The 11,637-nt window shown below is 39.8% G+C and overlaps 1 non-coding gene across 1 annotated transcript; it reads right to left on the reverse strand.

The window, feature by feature from the left end:
• Positions 1–8,257: 8,257 nt before the first annotated feature.
• On the reverse strand, positions 8,258–8,390 carry LOC122800610. The gene has a single exon (XR_006364613.1). It is a non-coding gene; the product is annotated as a small nucleolar RNA SNORA76 (small nucleolar RNA).
• Between the last annotated feature and the right edge of the window lie 3,247 nt (positions 8,391–11,637).

An 11,637-nucleotide genomic window follows, 5' to 3' on the forward strand; every position in this document is an offset into this window, starting at 1 on the left:
TAATACATTTTGTTAACTGAATTGAAACATTGATAACCACTTTACACCAAACACTACATATAACTCGTCCCCAAGAAAGAAAATAAATACCAAAATAGAAATGAGCACTCAAGTGATTAGCAGCCCCTTAACATATGTGGGAGAAACATGTGCAGTAGGGAGCAGAGACCAACTTTGCAACGGCACCATCACATCACCAGGGACATTCGAGAGAAGAGAAGGTAAACGTGATCTCATAAGACAAAGCACTCACGGTTGCCTGGCTGGTGGCCTTGGAGCACTGTAGTGTCAGATTAAGGCTTAATGGCTAGCAAACATGGGGGCAATAACAGTGCCAAAGTTACGTTCTAAGCACACGAAGTTCACAACAAAACAAGTTAAGGGACAATTCCAATATAAACGTACGAGCCGGTCAGACATTAATTTTGACTTCATCATCAGTTTCAGAAGTCTAACAGGTAATACCATCATACCAGCTCATGCAGTCACATTTATATTTCTCAACTGTCCCAGACTAACTTAAATCCCCTTTAGCCACAGAGGCTTTACATTAGAACACTACCCCACCGCGATTTTCGCGCAGAAATGGACGTGGCCAAAGTGATGGAGGGCAAGCCCTGTTGTTGCGTGGAAAATAGCTGCATGACAAGCCGTGCTTATTCAGTGAAACGATTAATATTCGGTGTAAACAGACTTTTTTTGCATCTTTAATTATAATTTTGTGAAGTAATTGCTTGGGGGGGGGCAAGCCCCCCTGCACCTTCAACCTTTCTTTAAACATATTTGTGGAGATAGAATGAGTCACTGGGAAAATTAATAGATGCAATTAAAAAAGACCTCCGAAAAATGTCGACACCCGCATATTCACCAAATTGTAATTTTAAGTCTAATACATGCCGCATATCCTGCGCACCCCTTTTCAAGAATTGTAATTCTCAATGTAATAGCGTAATACTTTTTTTATAAATGCACCATACTCTGGTCGTTCAAGTAGGTAATAACAATGTTTAGTATACAAATATTTCTGAGTATGGTCCTCTAATGTTTATACAAAGCTCTTCATGCAGGGCGGTCCTTACTACTACGCATCTAGTGGGGTATGCAGTAAATTACTTGTTTAACCAAATGACTTGAACCCATGTTAAGTTAGGCAATGAATAAAAACTCGCAATGTTCAAAAGCAAATATAAATACAATTACACAAGTTGAACAGACAATATCCATATCAAAATACACAATTAAAAGAGCACGTTACATCAAAATTTAACGAGACTGATACACATAAGAAATGTGTAAGCAAAGAAAATATAATCAAGTGGAATATAATTAAAATCGGTCGTTAATGGTCTGATACAGTATTAAATTAAAAAAATGATATAGTAATATAAACTGATTTAGCGATTAAAATAGCTTAACTAGCATCATGAAAGCAATCGCACTAACTGCCCCGCCAAAAAAGCCTTAGCCTTTCCATGGTTTATCAGGCGGCCAAACTCCGAATAGGAAAGGCACCCTTGTTAACCCTTCACATCTGCAGACTAACCAAAATACATTTTAGTAAGGCAGATGGTGCCAGCCAAGTAATCGGCATCGACTGCTATTACAACCACTTACCAAAGAAACCACTAAAAAAGATTAAATATATTTTTTAGGCCAGCCTGGTTTTGCAATTATTCAAGCTATCCAGCTCATATGAGTGGCGAATACAGAGCAAGTCGGACACCGCCAGCTGACAGCACACCGGTACGTGAGCAAAATTGCACAGCTTCGGGCCAAACGGCCTGACCTGCCCCTCCCCCAGAAACGAAACATACAGAGAAAAGAATTAGGCTGCATCGAGTTAACTAATGCCTCCCCCAAAACACCCTTTTTACCATACTACTCCAAACATACCCTAAAATACCGCAAGGATATGCCAGTAAACCCCAACATTACAGCTACAATTGCAGCATGACCGCGGTTCCATACATACTTTAAAAACTAATCGAATACGGAACCCTGATCACCACTGACATTACATCAAAACATTTTAAAAGTTCCTCCACACGGTTCACTGAATCTTAATCAGTCAATAAAACTTGATCAACTCAATACACCAGCACAGAGATAAACTACTACAAAAATATTAACCCTACACATACGCAAGTTAAACAACAAGCCACTATCGATATAATACCACACAACGCACTTGCAAAAGAAAGAAAACTCGCGGTCAGTCCGCTTTATAATGTGGTTGATGACGTTTTTCCTTTATTCGGCTGCACGTACTATTACGTGCTTTTCCGAGGGGTGGCAGGAGAAGCCTTTTTTTTTAATTATATTAGTATTGTCGCCAGCAATATGTTTTCAGAGAAAAAGTTGCTTCTGGAAGAGTAATTTGTACATTTCAGTAATTGAATATATGTGTATTATGGAGATATAAGCTACAAATACAGTAAGCATATAACGATACGAAACTGCATGTGGGTGTTTCCGGGGCGTAATTGAAGTGTATTAACCCACCGTTGAGTTCGCGAAGGAATGGGCGTGTCCGCCGTGATTGACATGCCGTTGGGCGTGGATTAACGACAATCTACCGTGATTGACACACAGTGCTTGCTTACTGTTTATTATACACACAGAACACTACAGATTTCCATTGAATAATAATATTATAAACTTACTGTTTATTATGCTCACAGAACACTACAGATTTCCACTGAAATTACACGATGTACGTGAAGGTGTTGCATCGAGTATTTATCCCTATCCATTGACACACAGTGCTAATACTTACTGTTTGTTATACTTATAAACAGCTCAATTAACGACAGAACACTAAGATTAATGCACTTTCCGTTCAAATGCAAAGACTACTTAAAGGTGTTATAATAAAGTAATGCCCTTTCCATTCAAATAATACAGATGTACATGAAGGTGTTGCGTTGAGTAATTATCCCTATCCATTCAAATAATATATGCTATTACAAGTGCAGTTAACACATCCTTAGCACGCCAGTTTCTCTTAACAGTTCTCAAACAATGGCAGCAAAATGTTCGATGATGTTCATTTACTATATAAAGCGTTCATACTGTCCCTGCAGTTCTGTTACTTTCTGCTGATGGTTTCGCAATGTCTACATTCAACGGGAAGCGCATTGGTGAAATAACTTCATCTCTAATGGCAGTCATAGCCTTCCTGCAGTCGTTTGGGATAATGCCCAAGGAGAAGAAATGCTTGATATGTGGAAGCAGGGCTACACTTGCACCTCACAAGTCCACCTACCTGTGGAAATGCCCTGCAAAGGCATGAAGAAGAAAGAGTGGGCTGCTCACTGGTACCTACTTTTGCAAAAGTAGACTGCCTCTACAATGTCTGGTAAAGCTTCTTTACTGCTGGCTGTGGCAGTTCCCTGCAGTAATGGCTGCGGCCCACCTTGGTGTTTCTGCAAGGTCAGTGGTGGACTGGTATCAGTTCTGCAGAGACATCTGCAGTTGGAAACTACTACAGGATCCCATGCTGCTCGGTGGTCTGGGGACTGTAGTGCAAATAAATGAAAGCCTTCTTGTTCGTGCCAAGTACAACCAGGAGCGAAACTTGGCTAAGCAGGACCTCTGGGTTTTCAGGCTGTATGACTGAGATCGGAAGAGTGGCTTTCTCACATTTGTAGAGAAATGTGATGCAGCTACTTTGCTGCCACTCATCAAGAAACATGTGTTGCCAAGAACCACAATAATTTCTGACCAGTGGGCAGCCTACCATGGGATTGCCCAAATACCAGGGATGCACTACCAACACCAGACCGTAAATCATAGCCGAAATTTTGTGGATCCCCAAACAGGTGCCCATACCAACTCCGTGGAAGCTATGTAGGCAAAGTGCAAGAAGCAGTTTAAGACAATGAACGGATCAAGGGCAGACATGGTGCCCAGTTATTTAGACGTATAGTATATGTGGAGATCTAAGTATGGACATGACTTTGACACTCTGTTTCAAAATTTTTTTAGTCATCTCAAAGAGTACCAGGACGCTCAAGCAGTCGATCTAGATGAAGGGTCTGACAAGGAAAACTGACTCCCTTGACTGCTTTGCTGTCTTTGAAATTGAAATAGTAGTCAACTATGCCAGTATTGTGTTTATCTTTGGTTAAGATTTGTTTGCCAAATAAAAATCTAAGTTTGATTTGAAAGCAATGGCATCCGCATTATTATTACTTTGGTTTTTGGGTTTGTTAATTCTTTGTTTACCTTCGGTTATTGAGCATTGTAGTCAAACATATGAATGTGTTTTTCTATTGCAAGGTGGTGAGATTTTAAAGCAATCGCATGCGCGTTATTATTACTGAGTCATTAGTAGTCAACGATGCCAATATTGTTTTATGCGTTTGTTAAAAAGTTTGTTTACCTTCGGTTATTGAGCTCTGTAGTCAAACATATGAATGCAAGGCGGTGGGCGCAGCAATCTGCATGCTCGGAGCCGTGGCCGTAGTAAGCAACATGCTCGCAGGCGGGGTTTGGGAGGGGCTTGCTACTGCGCATCTGGTGGGTTAATGCACTTCAATTTCGCCATTTCTGGGACAACTTTTTAGTACCACTGTTTTGACAAAAATCCCCAGTCAGATGGCAGTTTCAGTTAGTTAAAGGGGAAACGCACTCATAGACTGAAAAAAAATGTGCATTTCATTATGACTTGATGTTTCCTGTATTTTAACACCAATTTTGAACTCTTATGTACTTTTCTATATTTTTATATGTAATTCCAGAGTCTGCCGACATGGAAGCATGGCATCTTGATTTTTAGTCTATGTCTAGGTATCCTGCAGTGCAGTGTTTGCCTTTAAAATATTGTATCTAGTTTAGTAGATCAACATACCATAATGCTGACATTTAAAAAAAAAAACGAGTTGAAAACATCGCAAATGAAGCTCTGCGAAAGTTAATGCCCAAACTATTAAAAATCAAATCACCTAATGCGCATGTCCGGAAGCACCATGAAGATCAAGCCAAACTCCAATAAACAGCCTACTCATTCAAACATATCAATTAAAAAAAAAAAGGTTTTCAACTATTTTTGCAGGGGGTAAGCCCCCCCTGCATCCTCGCATATGGGGGGGGGGCTGTGCCCCCACACCCCTGCAAATTAGATATACCAACTCCGAGATCGCAATAGCTGGCTAACCTTCGTACCTTTCTAACGTCTCTCATAGACTTAGATTATAACTGTAACTAATATTAACATCCAGCCATTATGCTCTATGCCACCCATCCTCCTGGACAATTCTTTAATATCTTTGTTGCTTTAGTGAATGATACCTGTTTGACTACAATTCTACCTGTTTTTGTAATACTACCTATTGATTGTAATGCAAATATTTTTCTTTGTAATTCATTATGTGATGTAACTTTGTATCGTGGAGCTTTTCTCCCCGGGCCTCCACTGAAAATGGGCTCTCGAGCCCAGTGGACCTCCCCGGTCACCAAAATGGAATAAATAAATACAGTAGGCAAAAGGGTAAATTTTCCAATCCTCACTGTAAGGTGATCTCTATATATAATCATTAAACATGTAAAAGTTTTGGCTTACATATTATACTTAAATGACGAATATGTTTTTGTAACTGCAGCAAGATCTCCATTCTAAACCTCTGTGGTGCTTCTGGACATGTGCATCAGGTGATTCAATTTTTAACAGTGACAGCAAAATTAAAATTATTTTATTTCATTTATTTATTTATTTATTTATAGTTAAAGTTAATTTCTGATCTTTTCATCTCAACTTTCTAAATATAGGCATTATGGCATTTCAGTCTACTGAAGTAGATCCAAACACAAGCACGCTACACATAATACATCCTTTGCAGAACACAGTACACACAATAGCTCACGTACCAGTGTCTCACCTGTCAAGCCCTTAAGGCAAAACATAAAACCAAGCATATTAGTCACAGGTGATTCCATTATGAAAGGAAAAGGTCATGGTCAGCTGTCTCTCAGGTGCCAGGATCCGCCGTATCACACATGCACTCAGTTCCCTCAACAACAGGTACTCTTATTACTCTGTGATAATCCATGTTGGTATGAACGACTTGAGACGTACCTCTCTGGACTATATGAAGAGAGACATGACTGAGCTTTCAGACTATGTGTCTCATCTTAATCTTAAACCCTCAAGCTAACTTTAAAATTCACTGGCTATGTCCTTGTTCAAAACCAGACTACATACTACTCTAGTCTGTAATCATATTACATTGCCTAGTCAATTTGTCATAATTTTAAAAATGTACGATTATATTACCTACTTGCTCAACTGGAGCCTGTAAACTGTGTGCAACTTAATCATTTTATGATTTTTTTTTTCCAGTTTATTCCACCTTGGACTTCTCCTCGGGACTCCACTGAAAATGGAAATGTATCCAGTCGGACTATCCCAGTCAACAAATGTAAAATAAATGCCATTTAAGAAATTTCACAAACCGTGGTGGTCACAAGTAAAAGAACTAATTTTGCCAGCAACAGAATGTTGCAGATAAAGGCCACTTAATAAAATGACGTTAAAAGAAAATCTAACTGATGCTCAAGAAATTTCTGTGTGGGACCACGCAAGTACCAGCCATTTCAGGTTAGAATTCCTGGAGTACGCCACCCAAGTAAGTCAAGATGCACAGAGGAAAATCCCAAGCTTCAGACATCTAGGTTTGCATTTAAAACCCTCTGCGTGTGCCAACATTTACCTATTTTTTTCTCTAAATGCATAATTTTCTTTAAAGGTGAAGAAACGAGCATGAATAAAGTTCTTCTAGATACTAAAATACATTGCTGGTAGCAAGTTATATTAACCATTAAACAAGACTGCCAGTAAAAGATGGCATTGTGTGATTTCAGTCAATAGCATCCAATAAATGAAAACTGGATTTTTCTACAGTGCAAGTACTGTTGGGAACAGAAAGTATTGGGGAGTTTGAGAATGACAAGCTTTCTCCAGAAATTGTTTTAAATACCCTTACTGTGAAGGCAGTGACTTTGGTCAGAGTGAAGTCAACTACCAAGTTCTGTAAGTTGTATTCCAGTCTAGACATGGAGGTTGGTAAGTAGCACAATATACTTTATACACTGGGAAAGAGGTTAAGTTGAGCAACAAAAGTACAACCTATCCCATTTAGGTATTGGCATGGGTTTATCCACCCCATGGTCAACAAGAGGCAGCCCTGGGATAAATTGTTTCTCCAGCCATAGCTCCAAATTTTACATAAATCAAGGGGTCTGTTCCAGAGCAGCTGTACCCCACCCTGCAAGATGCACCTCTCCATCCACTGTTCTTTTGATCTTGAAGAGCTTTTGATACACAGACCAAGTCATGCTGGCTAGCAGTAAACCCATCAGCACTGGGTCAGAGGATACCTTGTAAACCAAATGTTATTACATACACCTCAAAAAGCAGTTACACACCAGTGACCACGGCCTTCCCAACAAAGTTCTTCTGGAATCTCAGTTTTTCCAATTCGTTATTGCTTATTCTTACCATTTATGGTACTTAGTCTGCAGTCTACTTTTTACTCATTTTATTGCTATAAACTAGTCTGATGTCTACTTTTTACTCATTCTATTGCTATAAACTAATCTGCACTGTTAACTGCAATTGTCTGCCTTACTGGGCCTATTAAATCGCTTTTGTTACTGTCTAAAGCTTTTTTAACCAGGTTTCACTGTGTGAAAGGTATTAACAAGGGATTCTCTCCCATTTAAGCATCTGTTTGCTTGCTCTAGTTTTCCTGCCAAAAAGTGCATCATAACAGATTCGCAATTAAAAGCATTCACTAGTCTTCTTTGCTCCTTTTTCTGTTTAAAACTTTCATTTAGTCTCACTTCTGTTCTGCTGTGATAAACATTTCTTTAATGTTTTCTGTATTAAAATAGTGTAGCTAGTAGCAGTTTGCCACCCTCCCTATTGCTTCCTTGTTCTTAACTTGGTGGTTTTGCAGTTGTCCACCCCCACTGCAAGTTGGATCCTTAGTTTAACACTGAATTATCTTCTGTTCCTCCGCCCTTTCCACTTCACAAAAAAAAAAAAAAAACTAAACTATTCAGCTGCTTATACACTGTTTCCTCCTACTACTGTATTACTTCATCTTGCTTTTTCCGCTACTTGCTCTCTAAAGTGTTCAATTATATCTTTTATGCTACATTTATTACTGCAAAAAGGACCCAATACTTCGCAACAGACTAAAAGGGAATACAGTACAACCATCTGCACAAAGACACATACAATGAAGTCACAAAAAGATGTAGCTTGTACTTAAAAAAGCAGCTCAGAAAATTACTGAGACACTCCAGTTACAAACAAGCATATATTCTTGCACTACAGCTAGACCCAAAAGTTTGCAGATTACAGCTTCTGGGTTCAAAGGTAGTGCCAAAATGCTACAGCACTCTCCACTTTGTGAACATTCATAAGGCAATGAGACAAAACTTACACCCTTAATGACGCAGAACAGACCGCATTCTCTCCTTCACAAATCCTACAAGTTAAACTACATACATCAAAAACTACAAAACTGACAAAAATCCCCAAAGACTAAATGAACACTCATGCCAATACAACAAGCACCCTTCTAAACCTAATGACTTACAAATCTGATCTTCCAAAGTCACAGCATTTTAACCCAAAACAACCCTAATTCAGCTCAAATATCACATTCACTCCCGAGCAGAGGACATGCCTTCTGAACACTTCAGAAGTAAACATACCCAGGCCAATCATTCTCCCATAGAATTAAGGGTCCTACACAAATTCAGTATGGGTGGGAAAGTTCAATTCCAGAAGTGGAATGCCATTTTGGACATCTTTAATACACTCCCAGCATTCCCACTGCTAACTGAAATCTCACCAGCCTGCTACACTTCAAGTAAAGTGCAAGGTAGGTGAACATCCACCCATTTTCACCCTTCCTCACAAGACTGCACACCTTTACACTTATGCATAAAACTTCATCACCCAATCCGTACCATGTCAGAGACTAGTCCCACTATGACCACACCAATTACTAAAGCGATTTTGCCAGCATACACTTACAGACAATTGACCAGGAAAGTCTGATAGCACAAGTAGACCCTTTACACCATTACAGCAAAATAATGGACTAGACTGCAGTGGTGGTGCTGCAGTAGCGCTGTCGCCTCAAAGTAAGACGCTGTCCAGTTCGATTCTCAGCTAGAGCGTCTTCTGCGTGGAGACGTGTGAATGGGCGTACCTTAGTTGAAGGTTGTGCGTCAGGACTGGCAAGTTGGTACGTAAAAGTCAACTACCAATCATTAGCGGACCAGAGTTCCGCTGTGGCGACCCCTAACCGGGAAAAGCCGAAAGACACAAACCAATATAAAACAGAAACAACAACCTTTCAACCTTCCGGTTATAGCCACAAATGCTGCCTCAGCTTGTATTGTTGACAGTTCCTGTAAACATTTCAAGTAAAATGTCCAACATTTCCATGGAAGAATGCCTGACCTCTATCTAGACAACGCATTAGAATAAATTCCAGCCACCAGCAGGACTCCTTAAATAAGCAAGGTTTCCCATCTGTTCTAATTTCCTCCATCACCATACAAAGAAAGGCTACAAGTTTTTCTGTGCTACTTAAACTTCTATGCAGACCATTCTGTACTTCAATGAACTGACATTTTGTCTTACAATTCTTACCAATCATATTCAAGGTTTGTGGTCAAAGAAAATCTTTCACAGCAAATTACTTGCAGTAGTCAGGCTACAACATTTCACAGACTAGGATGAAATTTGCAAATTCACAGCTCTTATATTTGTCATCTAGATCGCCGGACTGATCCAGGATCATTTTCTCATACAAATGAAACACTAAAACAGTGTGGACAAACTTAATTCGACAAGCCTGCAATAAAGTATTACCATACATGGACATCCATACAAATTGTGTACAACAGTTCACGATACACATTTTAGACCATTTACAGCTGACACCTTTCCTTCCCAAGGCCATAATGTTAACTATGGAGTATCAACTTTGTAATCAAATATATCCGGTAACACATTTAAGTTTCTTATTTTTCAAATTATGTCAAGCACTGCTTAACAAAAAAAAAACTGCTTACTCAAGTGCTTTTAAAAACAGGCAAAGAAGAGAGCACGGGTCATGTTTTATACTCTGTCTATAAACAAGAAAGACAGAGTCCGAGAATACAAAACTACCCCCTGCAAGAATGCATCATGGGGGGGCTGCATTACATCCAACCACAGGACAACATTTTTGAAGATAGACCACTGGAATGAATAAAACAGCAAAAGATAGTGCTATGCAATACAGCCCAAAAAAAGCTTGCAATTACAACAGAGGGATACTTTGGTCTAATTAACAAGCATCATGCTGTTGGATCTGTAGTATTATAACATTTGTTCATTCTTTCGGCTTTTCCCCAGTTAGGGGTCACCACAGCAGAACTCCGGTACGCTAATGATTGGCAGATTTTTATGGTTTCGAGGTGCCAGCTCGGCACCCAACCTTCAACGAAGACACTCCCACACATCTTTTGAAGGCCACTCGACCGTGGGGAGGACATGCAGACTCCACACAGAAGGTGCTCCAGCTAAGAATCGAACGGAAGAACCTCTTGCTGTGAGGCGACAACGCTACCACTGCACCATCGCAGCTTTGTATTATAACAATTGTAGAAGTCTGAAATACATCACCCTAATGGGCAGGTCAAAAAAAGGAAAAGCATTCCAGCCTGCACCGCTTGCTGTAAATAAAATATGCAACACATTGTGCATATTCGTAGAAGACAAATGCCTACATCAATGGAAAAGTCGCCAAAACTACAAGTAAAACATTAATATTAGACTAGCTTTTACAGTGGTACTTGAGACTGCAATGTTTGCAGACTAGCTAAATAAATGTAAAAGCAGAAGCATACCTCTCAATCTCTTAGTAAATTAAATCTGGCTAAAGCTAAATTTGACAAAAACATGGGAAAATTTTAAACTGCTACCTAGAAAGTTGCTAGAACAGGATTTTTGTTAACATGCATTTTCCGAACGATAAGTGGTCTGAAATGCAAATGTGCCTTTGAAGTACCAGAAGTACAAACTTTGAAGGGCAGACCAAAAATGAAGCAAAAATCTGTATAGTTGGGAGGTCTGGGCACATTATCAAAACATCCACTCTACTCCTTCCTTGTTGCAAAAACCAACTGCCGTTTACAAGTTTAATGAATATCACACAAGACCTGTAACACTTATGTTTACAGAAATTGATGCTGCCACCCAAATGGATTAGAACCCCTTTGTACCCCTTTATTACGTAACTCCAGTGCCAGGAAGACATGTATGCAAAGGAACAGTTATCCAGGCAGCCACAAGGATGCACCTTAATCGCTCCCTGTGCCCTACCAGCTTAACACCAACAGACTGACAAACCCCAATAGACATACGCACTCACTATAGAAACTAGATAACAGGTAGGAAATCAGCCACACCAGTCAGGGGGAATCTGCCCCCCCCCAAACACACTAGGAACCACAGCCAACTTTTTCCACCATGGATGACAATTACTCCCATCACTGCCCATTTCACACCTCTCTAACTGCTAAGATACCCTTGTCTTCCTCATGTAAGGTTCCTACACCCCAACCCCA

The sequence above is a fragment of the Protopterus annectens genome, chromosome 4.part0 (genome assembly GCF_019279795.1).
Source record: "Protopterus annectens isolate FY-2018-M chromosome 4.part0, PAN1.0, whole genome shotgun sequence".
Classification (NCBI taxonomy): domain Eukaryota; kingdom Metazoa; phylum Chordata; order Ceratodontiformes; family Protopteridae; genus Protopterus; species Protopterus annectens.